The 19,860-nt window shown below is 40.8% G+C and overlaps 1 long non-coding RNA gene across 1 annotated transcript; it reads left to right on the top strand.

The window, feature by feature from the left end:
* The first annotated feature begins 172 nt into the window (after nt 1-172).
* Nucleotides 173-14,721, top strand: LOC134159110 (uncharacterized). The gene is made up of 3 exons (XR_009963042.1): nt 173-285; nt 8,203-8,281; nt 14,570-14,721. It is a non-coding gene; the product is annotated as an uncharacterized LOC134159110 (long non-coding RNA).
* Nucleotides 14,722-19,860: the final 5,139 nt, after the last annotated feature.

Raw genomic sequence — 19,860 nt, 5'->3', positions numbered from 1 at the left:
TACTGATTTTACCTCCTTTATAGCTTCCTCTGTGACTGCCCTTGAGTTAATGGTTACATCATGCATGAGTAGGGTAGCACTCCACATTCATTTCCCAACACAGCAAGCATTGTCATGCACTGGGTCATAAGCAGGTATAAACCAGCCTAAGTCCCGTGTAATTAACTTTGGCCCAGCACATTGAAGTGTCTTTGACAGTGAGCATCATTCTCCCCATCAGTTCTGGAAGGGGAACACGGGAGAATTCAGATGGATGATACGAAACAACCTGGCATCTCTCTGCAGGTAATGGTGCTAGGGCTGCAAGTGAAGGTCCCTGCATGCAGGGATTAGAAAACTGCAGGATGAGTTATGATGGCCTAAAATGCTTCAGTTCTTTTAGTTCTTATCCAGAATAATTCAGGCAATGATAATTTACATGTTAAATAAAATATTTCCTATTTTTCTAATACAAGAACAGGGTGTCAGACCAACTTATTTTATTGAAAGTATCAATGATACTGAGGTTAATGACGTTTCATTCTCTGAATATAGCTGTAAGAATCTTCCAGTTGAGATAAAGTTTAATAGGTCATTTGGTCTGTTATTTAAAAATGTATGTATATCCCCTGCTTCATGTACTCTTTTAGGATACTTCCCATAGAACAAGATAATATTACAACTTTCATTTTAACCTAATATTCACCAAACTTTCCTTCCTTCTGCAGGTTTAATCCACTATTTTTATTTACAAGCTTTGACAACACGCAAAAAAAAACCTTTCTTTTCTTGTATCCCCAGCATTTTTTATTATAGCCTATGATTTTGTCCTCATTTACCAGGAATCACTATGTAGTCAGTTGTTTTTATCTTTTTTTAATATATATAGTGGTCTCTTCAATTCCTGGTCATAAATTGCTTATCATACTTAGCATATTTTTGAAGCAGGGTCCCTGCAAATGCAGGGACACTGCTCGATGATGTCCCACCACTACATAAAATTTAATTGCTATTCTTTTGCTGTTAGATGAAGCCGCTAGTTTGAGACTTGTTATTCTCTCTCAGCATTGCTGTTCCTCTATACAGCTCTTTCACTGAACAACTCCTTTATATTATTTTTCTCCAAATATCTGTCTTTCCTTGAGGGAGAAAGATTTTTTCCTTCTCCGATTGTTACCACTAAGTTACCCTATGCCCACTGGCCTGTGAAACTTGAACAATTTACTACAAATAATTTCCCAAGAACTGCTACTAATACAGAAAATGTACTCTGGTTCCCAGCAAATACTATTTATTTATTCAGTGGCTCTTCTTGTCTCTGAGGGAAAATCAAGCACAGGTAGATCTTTTCTTGCTTTCATTTGTGAATAACTCTGAGTTTGTTCATGCAAGGTAAAACTAAACCCCTGCAGAATGGAAATAGAGGTTAAAAAGAGTCAGCACCTTCTTATACCATGAATTTTCTTAATAAAGTGGGGAAAGGAAGAGAACTTGGCCTTACTTGGGAGAATTAAAGAGCAAATCAGAAATAGGATGGGAGAGTAAAAAAGGCAACCAAATGCTAAGCAATTATAGGCTGCTGATGGGAAGGAACAAAGAAAATAGAATAAATGTATATTGATTGAGGAGGTCAAGCAAATGCATTTATTTACTGCATTCATTACCAGCTCTAAAAAAATCCTGAGAAAAAAGCTGATAAAATGCCTTGCCCAAGGATCCGATCCTGTGCCATCAAAATTAATGTACTTTTTTGGTTGACTGCTATGAGAAGAACCAGGCTCTTGAGTTACCTGAAGATTGAGAATGTAAAGAATTTAGTGGAACAGGGCTGTCAAATTGCCACGAGCTGAGGGAGAGGGTAGCTTTGCAAATGGGCCACAGGAACCCATGGTGAAAACTTGGAGTGAAAATCTTCTCAGGAGCCACATGAAGGCAGTGTGTAACAACTTCATCGTAGGTTTGAAAGCTCCATGTCTGACATCCAAGGAAAGGATATAGGATGTCCGTCAGTCGTTCTACCTGAGCTCAGCTTAGAGTTGGTCACGTTTTTCAGTGGCACATTATTTTCAGACACAAAATGCTGACTTTTGACCTCTTGCTTAATTCTGACCTTATCATTTTGATCACTATTATGTAAATGACTGATACAATGTATGTTTGCATGTAAATAATCATTGGGGTGTTTGACATTTATAACATTTCTGTCTTCAAAGTGGAGTCAGCCTTCCGTGAATGCCCTAAAGCAACTGCAAAATGTGAATTTAGGTCAGTAAAGGATGAGATGTGTCAGGCGGCAAAATGCCTAAAGCCACAAACATTCAGGTGTCATTCACAGTCAGTGCTGTTCCTGGGTGGGGAGACAGGATGCTCTTTGAAGTTTCTTTATTACAGTGAGGAGGCTACTCAGGACCCATGAGTACCAATTTCAGAGACAACTAATGTGGGCAGTAGGCAAAGAGCCACTTATTCTCCTTTTTGGCTGCCCTGTTTTAATGACCCAGATGCTTAGATGAGGTAGCCAGGGTATACGGTGTGACCTAACTTGTAGCTGCATTCCTTCCTATCCCTTCAGAGGAACAGGCAGGCAGAGGGGTTAAGCCCACACTTCCTCACACGTTCACATACAAAAGGGCTGCAGCCAAAATCCCTGCTCTTTGCTGCTTTTTCACGGCCCAAAGTGTAAGATATTTTGAAGGGAATCACTACAAACCTGCTTTAACTTCTCCTTTCTGGCTCCACTCCTCCTCTACTCTTGTCATTATTCCATCCTTGTCCTCCTGGACAATTGCAAGAGTAATAGCAACTATTAGTGCACTGGTGAACAGTGTGTGATTTATATTTATGGAGGGAAGTGATGGTGCACTGGTGTGTAAGATCCCTCAAATATAGGTACTGAGTAGCTGGCATGTGTCCTGGTGCAAGGGATTAATTGTCCTGTCTCCAGTGCTCACTCTGTGCTACCTTCATCTTCAGAAAATCCAGCCTGCAGATGCAGGTACACTGAATTCCCTGCATAGTTGACAATCATGTCTCTGACATGTCTGTACGGAAAATAACAGTTTAAATATTTCTGCACAAAGAATTCACAGTACTATTGGACAATCTAAAATTTTCCTAAGATTTGACCTACATTTTTCTTTTGGATCACTGTGTTTTATAATAAATAAATATTATCTTTTCCCCCAACTTTAGACTGATACTCAGTCTTTTTGGCAATAAAGTGATTGTATGAATTTTCCACATATTTTACTATTTTCCAAAGAGAAGAATACAGTTTCTTTCAAACACCATTTTTCCAATTTAGTTAAAATTAGTATAGATTTTTCATTATGAAAATCAGCTTACAAGCCCATTAGCTATTGGAGCTGTTGTTGGTATTCTTAACTAGCTTAGTCCTGCAGGACGATGTGGAACAGACTCACAAAAAGGTTTTGTTACAAGAAAGAAAACCTTATTATCCTGCTCACCTCACAGGGGTATATTTCAGCCAAGGAGAATTTCAGAAGCAGCTGTTTGCCGATGGGTGGATGTCTAGCATTGAACTTGGCTGGATATAACATTTTGAGACGGGATATAGAGAATTCCTGCAGAAGTAAAGCAGAAAATTGAGGGGGAAGAATAGTTTTGTAGTTTTGCTGAAGCAGTAGCAAATGCAACAGTAGCAGGGGATTGTGGTGTTTTGTTGAGTTTTGCGGTTTATATGTGGTAGAGGGGAACAGCTGGCTTGTGGCCCTGAGAGGGTAAGTTTTTTGATATGTTTGCTCTTTGCAGTGCAGAAAACTAACAGCATTCAAGCCTCAAAAAGAAGAACCTTCAATTCTGGCCAAAGCCAGAAAAATCAGTGTCTGGTTTTGTGACCTTTTCACATTCTAGACATTCTGTATTGCCTCAGTTGTTGGGTAATGTATAGAATATGATTTTACACACATAAGGATAAATATTTAAAAAATTATTTCCATAAATAAGAGGAAATTCAGGGACCTGAATATTCAGCAGCTTTGTTCAGCTTGAAAAAAGCTGTCCAGCTGTAACAGCAACTCATTGAAGTTTCCTGAACCAGGCAATTTTCCTAGGCAAGGTCTTCTAATGCAATTTCCAGTAATTTCTCAGTTCTTGATTTAGGTAGGATCAGAGCAGGATATCTTGTGCCATTTTCTTACTGTTTCTATTTCCAGTTTAAAAACCCTGAAATTATTGCAAGAAGCATGCACTGTGACAGCCGAAAGAAAACTCTCCTTTCTTTCCTAAGAGTTCAAACTTAGTTTTCTTTAGGCTTTTGCCAAGGATCACTGAAAGGTGCAGGTGACTGTTTCTCAACCTTCTTCTCTAGCTGTGATTCTTACTACAGTTTGGAAGGTATTTATCATACCATTTTCAGTGTTGTAATCCCTGAATCACCATTATCAATACCCATTAGACTGGAGAGAGTAAGGTTTAGACCCACAGAGCCACTTAAGAATTTAAAGCATTTCAAAGCCTGAATTCTATTTAAATCAGTTGGAACTAGTTGGTAAAATACATTCTTAAACACAGATTGTAGTCTGCACTCTAAATGTTAGAAAAAATATCTCCATCGCCTGTTTATTTGCATTCTAAATGTCTCAGGCTTTGAGATGTTAAACACCCTTTGCCCAGGTGGAAATGAACAAATGACACCCAGCATTCTGCAGAATGCATCCAGCAAATGTTTTAAAGAGTAGTTTGACTTTAGTATTTGACATACAGGAGGTAGAGCTGCTAGAAAAACTGGTTTGCATTAAAAAAGGGTACTACTTTTAATTAAACATATATCTGAGATGTATGAAATTGTTTACTTTGTCTCCAACACAAAATCTCAGTGAAAAGGGAAAGTTGCAACAATATAAAAAAATTTTGGAAGTTTGCTTGCCATTTGAAGTGACGCTTTCATTTTCATTTTGTATTTAGTTAGAAGTTACAAAGCTGAAGGCAAAATCGTTTGTTGAAACGAAACTGGTATAAAAGGATTTTTTCATTTCCTGACTGAAAAAAAATCTTTGGAGTCTTTAAAGTGATAGCCAGAGAAGCATCTGGGTTGCATTATCCGGATCCCTTGGAAATAGGAGGACACGACTGCTGGAAAATGCAGCTGAAAATAAAGATCTCTCAGAGTTGTTACAAATATTTTCCTGCTTTCCCCCAGGGTTTGCCTGTGGGTTTCTTTCAGAAGTCCTGGTGCTGCCCAGTCTCTGAAGGTCAAACCTGGCCCAGGGCACTCACACCTCAACCCGCAGCAGGAACAAGGTTTGCATCTTTGCAGCTGGTGGGTGCCATGCCGTGAGCTGGGTTTATGCCATGGCCAGAGCCTTACCCTTCAGGGCATTAGCCCTGGAGAAAAGCAACTGAATTCCTAACCCCACATTTCTACCCTACCTGCTGTGCTTTTCTCCTTTTGCTTCTCATCTCTTTATGAAAAGGAGGGAGGTGTATCTTGACAGATGAAACTATGATTTAATGAAAAAAAACCCTTTCCATTCTCACGTCTATAATCTTGCTTTATATTACCTACTAGTTGAACTAATGGTAAACACAAATTTATCGTAACATGTGTCCCCACAGTGTGCAGATAAACAGGGATACAGCAAGCCCTGCTCAGGCTGCAAGATGTTCTCTTACCTCAAAAATAGGTGGTGTAGTAACAGCCCAAAACCCAGTTTTATTTCATTTATAGCTCAACTGCATAAAAGATGGTTGTAGTACCTTGATAAACACTTCTAAGTGACAGCAAATGCTTTATTGCCATTAGCATGAGCTGGCAAAGATTAACAGGTTCCATCATTTTGTACCAATAGTTTGTCTAACTGCCAGTACAACGTTCCTTCCCCATGTCTCTTTAAAAGAAGAATGTGACTTTCTGAAATACCACTACCTTTACTGTTGCCATTAGTTTAGCAGGAAGGCAACATCTTGAGCACGTGTCGATTCTGAGAGTTATTTTTGATACTGAATCCCAAATTTATGTCTGTTAAGTGCATATTTTCCCATATACAATGGCAGACCAGTGGGAATTACTGTGTACAATAAAATTCAAACACAGTCTTGCTATCAACACTGACACTGTTCAGAGCAGTAACCAGTGCTGTAATGTTTATAGCAAGCCTGTCTGTGTACATGTAAATAAATTTGACAGATTGAGCAATATATTTATAAAATGATGCTCAGTATCTTCCAAGAACAGCTTTTAGTAGATACTTCCCACAGAATTCAACTATTTTTTTCCCAAAGGAAGCCATGTGAATTTTAAGTTACTTGCTATTCCTGTGCATAAAGCTCTTGCTTTTTTTTTTTCTGGCTAGTTAGAAGCTTTGTACTAAAATGTGCTAAAAAGGGGGTGGACTGTGCATTTTAGATGCTAAGTGATGTGGAGGATTTTCCAAGCTTGTCAGCAGAGAATCTGAGTGGTAGAGCTAATCTTTTGCTTAATTTAGCTTGCTGCTAAAAAAGATTCCCTCAAATCTGTTTTCATTTTCCTTATATTTCTATTACTGTATATTCCTGACCTGTTTCTATTCAATCCTAAGGTTGAATGAGGCAGACAATGCTTTAATAAATATGTACATTCCAGTCACAAAAAGAAATTGTATTAGGAGCAATTGGTGCTAGTATTTCCACAGCACATCACATGAAGATGATGAATTAAGAAACCCTTTGAAGGTGAAAAACAATCATAGACTTTCATATGGCCATAAAGGATGGTAAAGACAAAAGCCAGAGCATTTCCAAGAGGTCTTAATCCAGCACTTCATCCACAGCCTGCAGTGCCCTCACTTTACAGGGATTTGTTTTTAAATGCATTACTTGTTCACTTCAAGAAACTCTTTTGCCCTGCCTTTCTCAAGATAAACACCCAGCTAGGGCACATTGCTGGGAGTTTAGGGAACCTGAGCCTTCTACCTGCTGCACCAAGATGTTACAAGAAGTATTTATGTCACAGAGTCCAAAGACTGTGTGTCATAGATACGCTTAATATCATGCATGGAGTCCTTATCTTTGCTGTCTTGGTGACTGTTCAAGGGGTTCAAACACTTCTCTGCCGCAGCCCCCAAAGGCACTGATGGTCTTTCTGTCCCTGCCCAGCCTTCCCTGGGGCCTCCCTCCAGCTCAGCCCATGGCCCTGGAGCCCCATTTCAGCTTAGCCTGGGGCTGTTGGTACTTGTCGCAGCAATGCAGGAGGGGTGCCTGTCTCCAGCCCCATCTCTGGCCCTATTTCCTGGGTGAATGCCTTGGGCCCACACTGTTGTCTCATCTCTGGCTCCATCTCCTGCTGCTCTTGACTGGGCTGGACAGCCCTTGCACCTGGGTCATCACTTGCCTCCTCTGGCTCTGTCAGTGGGCCCATTAACAGCACCTGGCTATAGGGGCTGTGCCTTTTGATGAGGGCAAGGCCCATGCTGAGGTCACCCATGGCTGCCCATCCCTCCTGGAGCAGCTAGTACTCAGCCCCAGAACCCTCATCTTTAGCTTACTGCTCTGAGAAAACAGTCATATTGTATCTGCAAGGAACAAAAGCTCACTGTTTTTTCCACTCTAATGTTTCACCAAAAGTAGATCTTATTTTTTGCATTACCTAAGGATTCACCAATCTTAGTCAGAAGTGCAGGAGGCCTGGGCTTAAGCCTCTGCTCCCAAACAAAGGCAGCAAACAGGTCTTTCAAATCCATTTCCTACAATACCAGGCTGTTGACTAAAATGCAGTAGAGTTGTTGTTCATCAGTATCTCCCTTAGATATCCAGGAGATATGCTTTACAGATGCTTGGCAAGTCACTCTCAGCTGGTCACATAGATGAGACTTCCAAAGAATCCCACCAAACTGTAGATGTGAAATAGGTCTCTACATAGCCAGCTGGCAAGAGGGGTTGGGTGAAGCAGAGACATTACTGGGAAAGCCTGACATGCTAAAGGAGTGTAACAGTCTGGAGGGCTGGGTAATACCTGAGCAGAAGTCTTTTAGGGGGTTGGTAACATCTGCATGCTAGGTGTAAGCATCGTGGTTCACCGTGGTTGCTACCAGTCCACATCTATTAGGAAGCACAGAAAACAATCTTTGTGAGTGTCCCCATGCACTAGGACACAGCCGTTTCTTTTCTAAAAGCAAATTTATGCAGACTAAACCTCAAAAGCCTCAGTGCAAAGAGTTGTAAAAACACTTGGTGAGATTTAGCTGTCTATATACAGTACGTTATAACTACCCTGTTCTATTCCAGGTATCTCCATGGGCTTGGCAGGTATGACACAGGATGCACAGGAGTCCTATATCCCTTTGGGACTGCAGCTGGAGGTCATGTGGGATATACCTGAATCCCGCCCTTTGCTCAGGAATGACCCAGGTCAAACAGTAGCAAGCTTAAACCAAAATAAACAAATTCATGCAGAGGTTTTTTACCTGGTTCTGATGAGATCTGCTGCTTACAAGGCTCTGCAGGAGAGAGCTACCAGAACTGCCTGTTCCCAGCCTACCCTACCTTTATACTGGCTGGCAGAAATCCAGTTCTTCCAGTCCTTCCCTAAGTGGCACAGAGTGAAGTTTGTGGCACACCACTTATGCCCACATTCACTTGTTACAGCATGTACTCCTTGGCACAGCAAACAAAGCGATCCCAACCTCCTCCAGTGTTTGAAATCAGGAGGGGTGAAGGCTCTCGGTATGCAGACGGAAGCACCCTGTGCTATGTAAAAACTGTAGTTCCTGATCAGAGATGTAAATAGAATGAAACCCACCACTGGAAAATCTACACGCTTCTGAAACATCATCACGAGTGAGAAGTGCAATGGACAGAGGCTTGCAGTGAGTGTGTTTGTACTTTTCACTGGACTCTTGAACTAGTGCACCAGGCCTCCCTAGTCAAACTAGACACAGCTCACCAGCAAGCAATGCTACAGCTTGGGCAGCTCTAGCACATCTACAAAGGCTCTGCCCATACACCAGTATGCTGCTGCAGACCCAGGAACGGTCTCTTCTGATTACTCTGAAACCCCATCCAGTAGAAGTAGCTATCAAGGAGCTGTACAAATCCTGCTCCTCATGAGCAGGAGCGAAGCAGTGTAACATCTGCTGGTATAAATGGGCTGCATTTCTGATTCCCTCTCCTTGCATGGCCAGGCTAATCATATGGAGGAGTTTGGTTTGTTGTTCCTGTTGCTGTGCTGCTTCACCAGCTGCCCAGGCTCCTGCTCACAGCACAGGAAGGGACTTGCAACCATTCAGAACATGGAGCCCTGGAAGCCAGCAATGGGATGCACAGTTACCAAGGCAAACAGCAGGAAAACAACTTTTTTTTTTTCCTATCTCTTGAGTCATCCTGGAAAAAGATTTGGATTGTGTTGTGTAAAAATATACACTCGATAGTGAAGTCTGGAATAAGTAAAGGTGATGTCACTCTTCTATTTTCAATTACCAGAAAGGTTTTCCTTATTTTGGAAGTGGTCCTTTCCCAGGAAATAATATGAAAAAGTTGTAACTCTCACTTTATTTGTTCATTTCTACACCACCAAACCTTCTGCTGAGCAAAGAGAAGATTAGGAAGGTTGTCTTGCCATGTTTTTCAAAGCAATGAAATCAGTGCTACAATCAGTGTTACAGTCTATTTGAGAAACTAGATAATCACATTCCTCTAGGTAGATTTCAACAGATACGTGACTTTGTTCGTGACCCTTTTCTGCCTGTTTCCAATTAATATTTTAATGAGCAAGTTTTTTTGAAAGAACCTCTTGAGGAAACAGGACATTTTATTTGAGAGAAAATTTCTAAAAGGCAAATTTTACATTTTTCCCCATTAACACTTGCCTTGAAGCTTGCTTGAGAGAATTTGATTGATCTGGGCAGAGAGATCAGGTCACTCAGATAACTCAGTAAAATTGTGGGTATTATTCATTAACCTAGCCCTAAAAAATACAGAGCATAAAAATCTAAAGATTTTAATTCAAGTACTGCATTGTGTTCAAGAAGTAGGCAAACCATGTGAATAAAGTTAATCAGCTACAGCTAAAGAAGGTTCTACTTCATAGGTTTGGTGGCAACATAATGAAATACCTTTTCATAGAATGTGGTTCCTTTATGTTGAGTTCTGTATATGCAATAACATTTTCAGCAAGTAGACAAGACAGTTCTCACAGTCCTTATGTATCTATACCTCAGGTTTAATACTGTGAACTAAATAAACACTAACCACACATGGGAGGCACAGGGGAGGTTCACAGCTTTTCTCCCAGTGGTACCATATGCCTGAATGCGAGTACCAAGGGAGGCTTTGTTTCCACCACTGCAGCGTGGAAACACCAGGAGCAGCACTGGTGAATTAAAGCTACCGTTACCAGTTTAAAAGCATCCAAGAAAGGATATGAAGTAGTTTAACTAAACCAGTTAAGCCAGTTAAACTGCTCAGAGCTTCACTTGGCAAACTCTGACAAACCCTGCTGATTGCAGTACACGGTGTTAGTTCCTTTTATGCAATTCTGACTGTGATTTTTGTTTTGCTCATTTATTTGAATGAATGGAAGATATAGACCATAGGTCCCAGTAAAGATAGACCATAGGTCTGGTATCATTCTTCATGTTTATCTGCATTGCTGAGAACAGATCACATCAGGAGTTCAACAGACATACGCTGCCATAACTACACTGACTTGACAAGAACTGTGCTGGTGCTTTTAACCTCAAGCACTGAAAAAAGCGTGAGAAAGACCCCAGAGGAAATGTTATAGTTTTCTGAGGCAAAAAAAGGACCATTTGCGATTGGGCCCTCCCTGTGCTGTGCTTGGGGATGTCTTCCTTTGCAGGAGGTGTTCAAGGCCGGGTTGGACAGATCCTTGGGTGACATGGTTTAGTGTGAGGTGTCCCTGCCCGTGGCAGGGGGGTTGGAACTAGATGATCTTAAGGTGCTTTCCAACCCTAACTATTCTATGATTCTATGTACAGTTGCAATATTTTGTGGTAAGGTGGGATACTGTTCATCCTTTGTCTTTGGGGGTAGCACCCTCATCTGGGGTCCAGAGGCTCTTGTCCCGTTCTTGGCTCAGCCATCAGCCAGATGCAAGACTGTCTTTTTGGACTACAATTTGACTATTGTAAAATTGTTGTTTATGACCTTTGTATAGCATTTCAAGATTCACAGGCTGGACAGGCTATAAAAGAACAGGTATTTATTTGAATCATTATGTGAGAGACTTAAAAGCCACTAACTATTAAAAACAACAGGCATTAAGCTCTATGAGTTTTATATATTAAGCTTTATGAGTTTTCAGTCATTGCTCCATACCACATAGATTAAACCTAGTGTGGCTTGAGCAGTGGTCCAGCACCTTCTGGGAAGTGCTGGCTTTCTGTGGCAGAAGTGTTACGGCTGATCTTCAGGGAACATCTGCTGTGTCTGAGGTACACTGAATCTGTAGCATGTACAAAATAGACATGCCATTTCTTGAAATGGTCATATCCAGTGTTCAAATATCATTTATCTGATCCCATCTGTAGCCATGAACATGAATGGAAATGCTAGACAAAATTTCCAGCCAGAAAAAGTGGGCATGCTTGGAGAAGCCCATTTGCAAACTAACCCCAGCCAAATGCTCTCCTTCAGAAATGAAAACTATTATTTCTTCTGTACTCCATATTCTGCCAGCCAGCACTGGAGGAAATCCTCCAAGTATGGAAAAGCAATGGTAATTGTGTGGGAACTAGCAAAGCTAGCTGCCAATAAACCAGCCAAGGAGTTATCTAATGGCAGCCACCAAGTAGCCCAGCAACTCACCCGTCAGTGCTTCAACCCACTGCAGAGCAGACTGGGTCACATCTCACCCTTACCTTCCTCTTTTCTCCAGAGCTTTGCACTGTTCAGACACTCCATCTGGACACAGCTCAGGTGCATGTCACGGCCATTCCTTTCCCTGTCCCAGAGCTCACTGGCATGTGGAGGGTGGCAGTGCTGCAGCCCAGGGTGCAGATAGACCACAGCGCAAGCAGTCGAGGGTGGAGGCAGTCCGAGAGAGCACAGCGTGGTTGCAGCGCTATGCCCGAGGCCTGGCTTCACACGATGCCCTTGCTTTCTGCCTTCAAATCCCACCACAGAGTACAGTCCTGGCACTACAAAGCTGGGAAGTGAACGTGTTCCTCTAAAATTGCCTGCCAAGACTGCATGGAACCAGTCATGCTGATAGTTCATTATAAAGCCCTAATACGTATTTAATGACACCATATTTTCTACAATGCCAATTCTATTTTAATAGCCTTAATAATAGCACATATTAGTGACATTATCAGTTGATTGTGTAATGCTCTCCACCTTCACTGTGCTATGCCAGTAGTAACTAATGAATGCACATTCTAGGAAATTCATCCACCGGGAGCTGATTTCTCTGAGTAAAGCTTTAATTTCAGGGAAATGGGATGTGAGCTTAGTGTGGGAGTGGATTTGACAGAGATTTGATGCTCTTTTGGAGTTATATATCAGCTTCCAATTTCTGCTGATACAGAAATAAGCTTAAAAATAGCTAATTCCACCTGGGCCATTTGTGTGCCTGCTGCTCCAGACCCAGCCAAGAACAGCAGACCTGCTGCACAAGCCAAGCTGCTGAGAGGTAGGAATCCAAGATGGGGAGATGCCAATGTCCCATCTTTTAAATGGCCTTTTCCATCCATTCTTCATATGACTAAAAAAAGTATTAGCAAGAACAGATGAACAACATTACTGTGTGTCCTGGGTTCAGCAGTAGCAGTCATTTTTCTCTTTCTTAGTAGCCGGTGCCATGTTGTGTTTTTGACTTTCAGCCTGGGAACAGTGCTGATAACACCGATGTTTTTAGTTGCTGCTCAGTAGTGTTTACTCTGACCAAGGACTTTATGAGTCTCAGGCTCTATCAGAGAGGAGGGATACAAGAAACCAGGAAAAAGCAGAGACAGGACACCTGACCCAAAGTAGCCAAAGAGGTATTCCATACCACAGCACATCATGCCCACCATATAAACTGGGGGCAGTTACCCAGAAGGGCTAGATCACTGTTCAGTCGGCTGGGTATTGGTCGGCAGGTGGTGAGCAGTTGTATTCTCTCCCCTTGTTCTTTCCCTTATCATTATTATTATTGGTGGTAGCAGCAGTGGTTTGTGTTCTACCTTAGTTACTGGACTGCTCTTATCTCAACCCATGGGAGTTGCATTCTTTCGATTCTCCCCATCCCTCCAGGAGCGGGGGGGAAGTGGGGGGGGAGTGAGCAAGTGGCTGCATGGTTCTGAGTTACCGGCTGGGCTTAAACCACGACACTGTTACTATATCAGTTTTGGGCTGTCTGATAGGAGCAGTTTACCAGCCGCCTCATATATGCAGACACTGGAAAAGTAGAAAACTAGGCCTAAGATTAGTTTAGGTCTTCTCTTTGGCCTTGAACATTCTGTTTTACCCCCAAAAATACCATGTAATCATGCACCTAATCCATCAATCAGCAAGACAAAATGTTAGGACTACAGGCAGCAGAAGCAAATGGGCGAATGTTATTACCGCTTACAGCGAATGTTATAAATGCCCTTGAAGCTGTTACTCAGAAGATTATTGTCAACACCTCCAATAATGCTGTGGACCCTCAGTGGGGGCAGACATTGTCCAGACTCATGCTGAGCACTTGTTCAGGTTGGGTGTTTGACTTTTGCTATTTGTTATATACTTGGTCAACACACTGAGTGAGCATCAATACCTCAACATTGTATGCAGATCATCCTTTTCTGCACCGCCCTTCTTCCTATGCATATTTAGAGATCTGGTTAGAATCAGAGAGCTGGTCCTACTTTTAGGCACACTATTGTTGTAAGACCTGTTTTGACTAATGGTGGTTCCCAGGATGAGGTGTGGGATATCAGTTTGACACAGTCAATCAGGCTCCTTCCTTTGGCTCCATGTTGACAGTCAGTCATTTGCCTTTCCCTACTCATCTGCTGAGAGAAATGATCCCAGCATACAAGTCCCATATGTCTGTATTCCCATTTCTCCCCCTTATACATACATCCAGGCTCCTTCCTCTTTGTCCCCAAAAACACGTGAAGCCATAGCAGCTGCTTTGAGCAGAACCTGTAACTACTACGTCGGCAGCCACTAAAAATGTTGAGGCAATTTTCTTCGCAGACATTCCACCAGGAAAGCCAGGGAATGAACTGGCAGAGGAGTGCTACTTTTCACATACCGACTGAAATGTTTTCTTATTGATTGGCTATTACCCTGTTCTAAAAGACTCAGGGTCAAATTCCCAGCTGGTGTAAATCAGTGAAGTCCTACTGGAGTCTCTGATATATTTTCCAAATGGCTTAAAAATTCAGCAGGAGCCTTAAACTGCCAATGTTATATATCAAACAGCTGGCTAAAATTCAGAAAGGTAGCACATTTTCTGTAATGCTCTTTGACTTTTAAGTATTCCTTATGGACCAGATTCCTTATGGACCAATCCAAGCCCTAGAGCAAGCATTCTGAAAATTAAAAATAACCAACCAAAACTAACCACAAAACCCCCCATGGACCTGATCAACATAAGTTTTAGGGATAAGAGTCAAACTGTGGAAGTAAATTTTACATTTTAAGCCTTTGTTTTCCTTTACAGATGTGTGTTAGTTATCGCATGAATCAAAATTGAGTTTTAAGAGTCCTGCACTTCTCTTGGATGGAAGTTTGCGTGTCAAAGTGACTGGAAGGATTTTCCTAGCTCTCAGTGGGACTGGACTGCATCCCTTGTGAAGCCCAGTTCCCCAGCCGGTGTGGATATGACCTATGTGCACAGCACAGTCATTGCGGTTTTTTAGCTTTTTCTTTCCAGTTCTGCTTCCCAAACATTCAGCATTCTGGTGTCCCAGACAAATGTGCTAATGAAACTAAAGGCCCAGGACCTGAATGGCCTTGGGAGAATTAGCGTGGCAAAGGAAGGCAAGGCAAGCTCCAGAATCTGTCTTTTCTCTGGTAACAATGACTTTGTCTTAGGAGACAAACAAACATTGCCTGGACTTGTTTCATAACTTTAGGCAAGTCAGATGTATTGGTCTACTTTTAGCAGCTATGTATTTTAGAAAACTTTTGTGAACCTGATAATGTGACTGTAATTTTTCCTATGTTTCCTTCAGCTGCCTAATGAAGCAGGATGGGTTTGGGGCTGCTGCTCTTCAGTGTACACATCTTATTTCTGGAGATAAGTACAGCCATACTCCATTTTCTCCATCCTCTTCACACTGCTGTGTAAGCAAGTTACTGCTACAGAAATCTATATTCTATCAAGATAAGACCAGGATACATGTGTTACAGAGTGGTGATATTTCATTTTACCAATCAGAAACTCTAATAATCACTTAGATAAAGGCAAGACCACGCTGTAAATTGCACATATTCTTTAATCCTGTATTCATTTAAAATACAACCAAAGAGTTTTCTAACTTTAATAGAATTAGATCATTTTTTTATATTTGTAATATATCACAATGCAGAATATTAAAAAGGGTGAGAAAATGTCTATTATGAAAATAAAACCAGTATATTGAAAGTGGAGAAAAAGATTTTACCACCTATAGAAACATCCACTTCTTCCCTCCAAGGAGTTACAAGTAAATCATTTGTATTCATGTTGCCTTAACTGAATGCCAGTTAAGTCTGTGTTGATTTCTAATAGTGATTTTCCTGGAAGCAGAGGCATGTAGTAGTTTTCATTTCAAAAATCCAGCTTTTAAACTACAGACTTTTCCCTAAATGCTCATCTGCAATCCCTCCTCCCACTTTCTCAGAGAAACAAGCCAGTGTTCAATCTGCTTAACACAGATGGCTCTTGCAGAATCAGTGATGACTAGGAAAGACTTCACCTTTTGTACTGTGATCATTTCAATGACCTGTGCCTGAAGATTTGGAAAAAGGCCAGGTTCTTCTATGCTGAAGAGCAAAGTCCACATACAGTAGGAAGCTGCAGAGCTGCTCCAGGTCTAAACAAATTCTTCAGAGAATCAGTGCTCAAGTCTTCGACAGCCACATCCAGTGAAAGTTAAAGAGAGAGCCACCTTTTCCACAGACACATCTAAGATGTAACTGCAGCCAGTCCCAGAAGAGTTCAACATCATCTTCCTTGTCTGCTGAGAGAGAATCCTTACAGAAACACAGATTTCAGGAAGAGCTTTCTAAAATGACCCAGAATACTAGCAGAAAATAGATTCATTGCCATCATGAAGACACAGTTTTACTACCCTTCAAATAGCGGAATAGTCAGTTTCTGTTTGGGAGGCTTATCTTTCCTTTAGAGAGAGGCATGGGCTGAACTACAAATCTTGTTTGAATAAGCATCTGAAACATCTTTTTTGGATAGGATGATGATTTGACACTTCTGTCAAAACAAGGAAAGAACCTGAATCCAAATCTTCTGACACATATATTAATAGGTGATTATAAGCTGTTCTAGCTCATGCTGTATTTCTCCTTTCCCACTCTCTCAAAACATGTTTGTAGGCAAAACACATACATAAATTCCCCAAGAATCAGAAGAACAGAAGTCTGTAACAACACTTAATATCTCATTTCTAAATACTGAGCAATTCACATGGAGCTGAGACTTCGTTTATTGTAGGGAGTTCATAGGGTATACCAGTCCATGAAGAGTCATCTGAATAAGCAACCCCCCTGGCTAAGTTCACATAGCAGAGGAAAGCCACAATACCTCTGAATATATTCAGAGATATTGTATTTTGTAATATGTATTTTTTTTTTATTTAAGACAGGCTTGTTCAGAAAATCCTGAATTAAGTGGGAGCCCAATAGAAAATTCTATGTTGATTCATCAGGTTAGGGTTTGATATATAAAGATTTAAATGTAATTATGTAATTTTCAGAACATTACATACCCCAGACTTCTACCAGTCGACCACAAGGTGAAAGTATATGCAGATGGATACAAGAGATCTGTAATTTGTTCCACTATTCTCAATACAATGACAGTGGTGATTAAATTATTCATTATAAACATAAAATAATGTCATAACTGAAAGTACTAGAACTCAGGTAGGTAGTTACTCTTAAATCCCCTACATGAAAATTAGAGTAATACAAACAAACTCCTATTAATCTGACTCATTAAGCGTACTTAGGAGACCTAAGTACATCCATTTCAATGCAGCATACAATTAAAATGAATGTGCAATTCAATCTGTACAGTGTTTAACAATGTTATTGCTGAGTTTAACCATCATTTTACCCAAATTATTCCAAGGCAAATCTGTTTTGCAGTTAGCTGTCAAACTGATTTGCAGCAAAGACCCAGTCTGGGATTCAGAACAACATCCAGACATCTGGAACTAGATGAGTGATAAAGAAAAATCCTTGTCTGTAAGATCAAGTAGCAGTAATGAGCACAATGGTGCAGCATTACCTTTCAGCTGCCTCGAGGCTAATGGGAGGATAATAGTTTAGTGCTGAATAAGTTAAGGTGACTGGGACAAGGGCTGCCTGCACCAGGTCAGAATTTCTGATTTCAATTGAAACACTGACTTAACCTTGCTGCCACTTGTATCTGTACCTCCTAACTGGCTACACATGCAGATGGGTTTTGCCTGATTAGGTCTAGATGAAGAAACAAGGCCATGAATTGCACAGACACTTCACGGTATGACTGCAAGTAGGTGCCAGCTTCAAACATCTGTTGTTTGCTAGGATGGAAGCAAAAAGAGAAGATACCTTTGTCAACATAAAGCCAGCAGGAAATGTGGTACAACATGTCAATACCACAAAATTGCTGCAAACCAAAGTTCCATATAACCTGAAATTCAGAATTAGTATAAGATTTTCCATTTCAAAGTGACTTACAGAAGAGCCTAGGAGGGTGACCAGCAGGGAGTAATGTCAGAGCAGTTTTCCTTATGTCCTGCTCTCATTCACAGCTACAGCTACATTTCAATAACCTTGGTTGCCTCTGCTAAAAGACTAGATGTACTGAAAATTGTACACGGTTTCAATTATTAGCAAGATACATGCAGATTTTTAGCTGACTTTGTTAATCTTTTGGCTAGGTGAAAGAACATTTAAGGTTATTCTTATACCTTACACCAATAAATATTCTTAAACATCAAATCACATAGACTATTTATTGGCTATCTGAATGCTTAATAGCTTATCAAAACTTCTAACAACTTAGATAATAAGCTCTTTTAGATGCTTTTTAGTCATCTTTTGTGTTTAGGTAAACACAAAAGCTAAACAAACTGCTTCAAAACTTCTTTTTGCTTGTAATGAATGCCTTCTGATCCGTTTTAGGAATGTTCTAGCATGGAAGAGGCACCCTATCAAGGTCTCAAGACCCTTGTGGTGTAATTTCCCAGGAGGCACCCCAGCTTGACTCAAGGCCTATTGAAACCAAGGGAAGCTTACCATTGACTTCATATGGCTTTGGTAGGACCATCAAAAGCAATGAGTAAAATATTTTTATGCTTATCATGTCCTCTGATTTTTAGTTTCATATTTTATTATTTTCACATGACATTACTATAAAATATTTAGACTCACAAAACATGAAAAGAAGAATCACAAATTGCACTATAATAAGAGAATGTGTGTTTGTTATACTTAAAAACATCCATTCTCATGGATGTACAGAGATTACTTAATTTTATCACCACCATTTAGCAGGTATAACAACATAAATTGAACTTTAATTTTCTGCAGGGAAACCACCTACAGCTAGAATATTTATTTGCACTAACAGTTTTGTTATGAAATGCTGCATTATGTTCTACATATCATGTGAGACAGTTTTAACCATGCAGCTGCCCAGGTGCAGATTTTCAGGCCTGTTTAGGTTTCTAACTCCTACAGAAATCAATAAATTTATTTGGTCACCATAATGCTCAGTTTTAGCACGCCTAAATCTTAAGGGTATGGCTACTGAGAGGAACCAACAGTCTGAAGTTTAAGCAGCCTGATTCTTTATTGGATGCTCTATCATAGTTAGATCCCAGGAAAGAAATCTGAAAATGCCAGCACACCAGCTGAGGATCACAAAATGTAGCCAACAGGAAAAATGAAGAGAATAGAAATCCAAAAAGTTATAAAACTGGAAATCAGAAATGCTGCTCATAGGAGAACAGAAGAGAGGCGGTTGATCTTAGAGGAGCAGCTGACACAAATTCATACCAGATTTCACACAGCCTGAGTGTCCAGCCTCAAAATGAAAGGGATGCTAGCATAGGAGTCAGAAGGAGCACCTGGTTCAGCTTTCCCCATGAGAACAGACTCTGCATGCAGGGTACCCTGCTGTGGGAGAATAACCTGCCGTAGCTTGAGAAGTATCTCCTCATTCTATCACCTTGCAAGTCATCTCTACCAAACCACAGATCTTGGCTCCTTGAACCTTACAAAATCATCTGGCCTACCAATACTGTTGAATAGATTCTTCTGAAACATCTGAAAGCTCAGTTTCATTGCACTGGCCTGTGCTTTGTTGTTTGCTTACCTGGGCTGTAATACTTAAAAATTACAATTCTCAGTGTAACCTGGATTTTGAGCTCTTTCTCTGAATGCAGAACACTCAAAAAAAAGTCTGAGCCACTGCAAAAAAAAACACAGCCTTGTATCTCTCAATGAAAGGAAGCAATATGACAGAGCTCGTTTGTGCTTTGATAAAAAGGCACTGCACCTCTGCCTAAAGAGGAAATGTGACCCAGATTCAAACCAAGGCTTATGTGCATGGGTTGATACTGATGTGGGGTATAGGAACTGCCATCTCCAACAGAATCTGCCCAAGGGCTATTTATCTCAAAACCAGCTAACCCCTACTGCACTTGAAGTGGTCCTCAGGAGCTGCTCTCAGGAGCTACTCCATTAGAAGCCCACTAACACATTAGCTTTTGATTTAGTTGTCCCACTTCAATGGATATA

This window comes from Pezoporus occidentalis, unplaced genomic scaffold (assembly GCF_034315485.1).
Source record: "Pezoporus occidentalis ecotype Australia unplaced genomic scaffold, CSIRO_AGI_Poc_V1 ctg14, whole genome shotgun sequence".
Classification (NCBI taxonomy): domain Eukaryota; kingdom Metazoa; phylum Chordata; class Aves; order Psittaciformes; family Psittacidae; genus Pezoporus; species Pezoporus occidentalis.
Note: the sequence above shows the minus strand (reverse complement) of the source record. Positions and strands in the feature narration are given on the sequence as shown.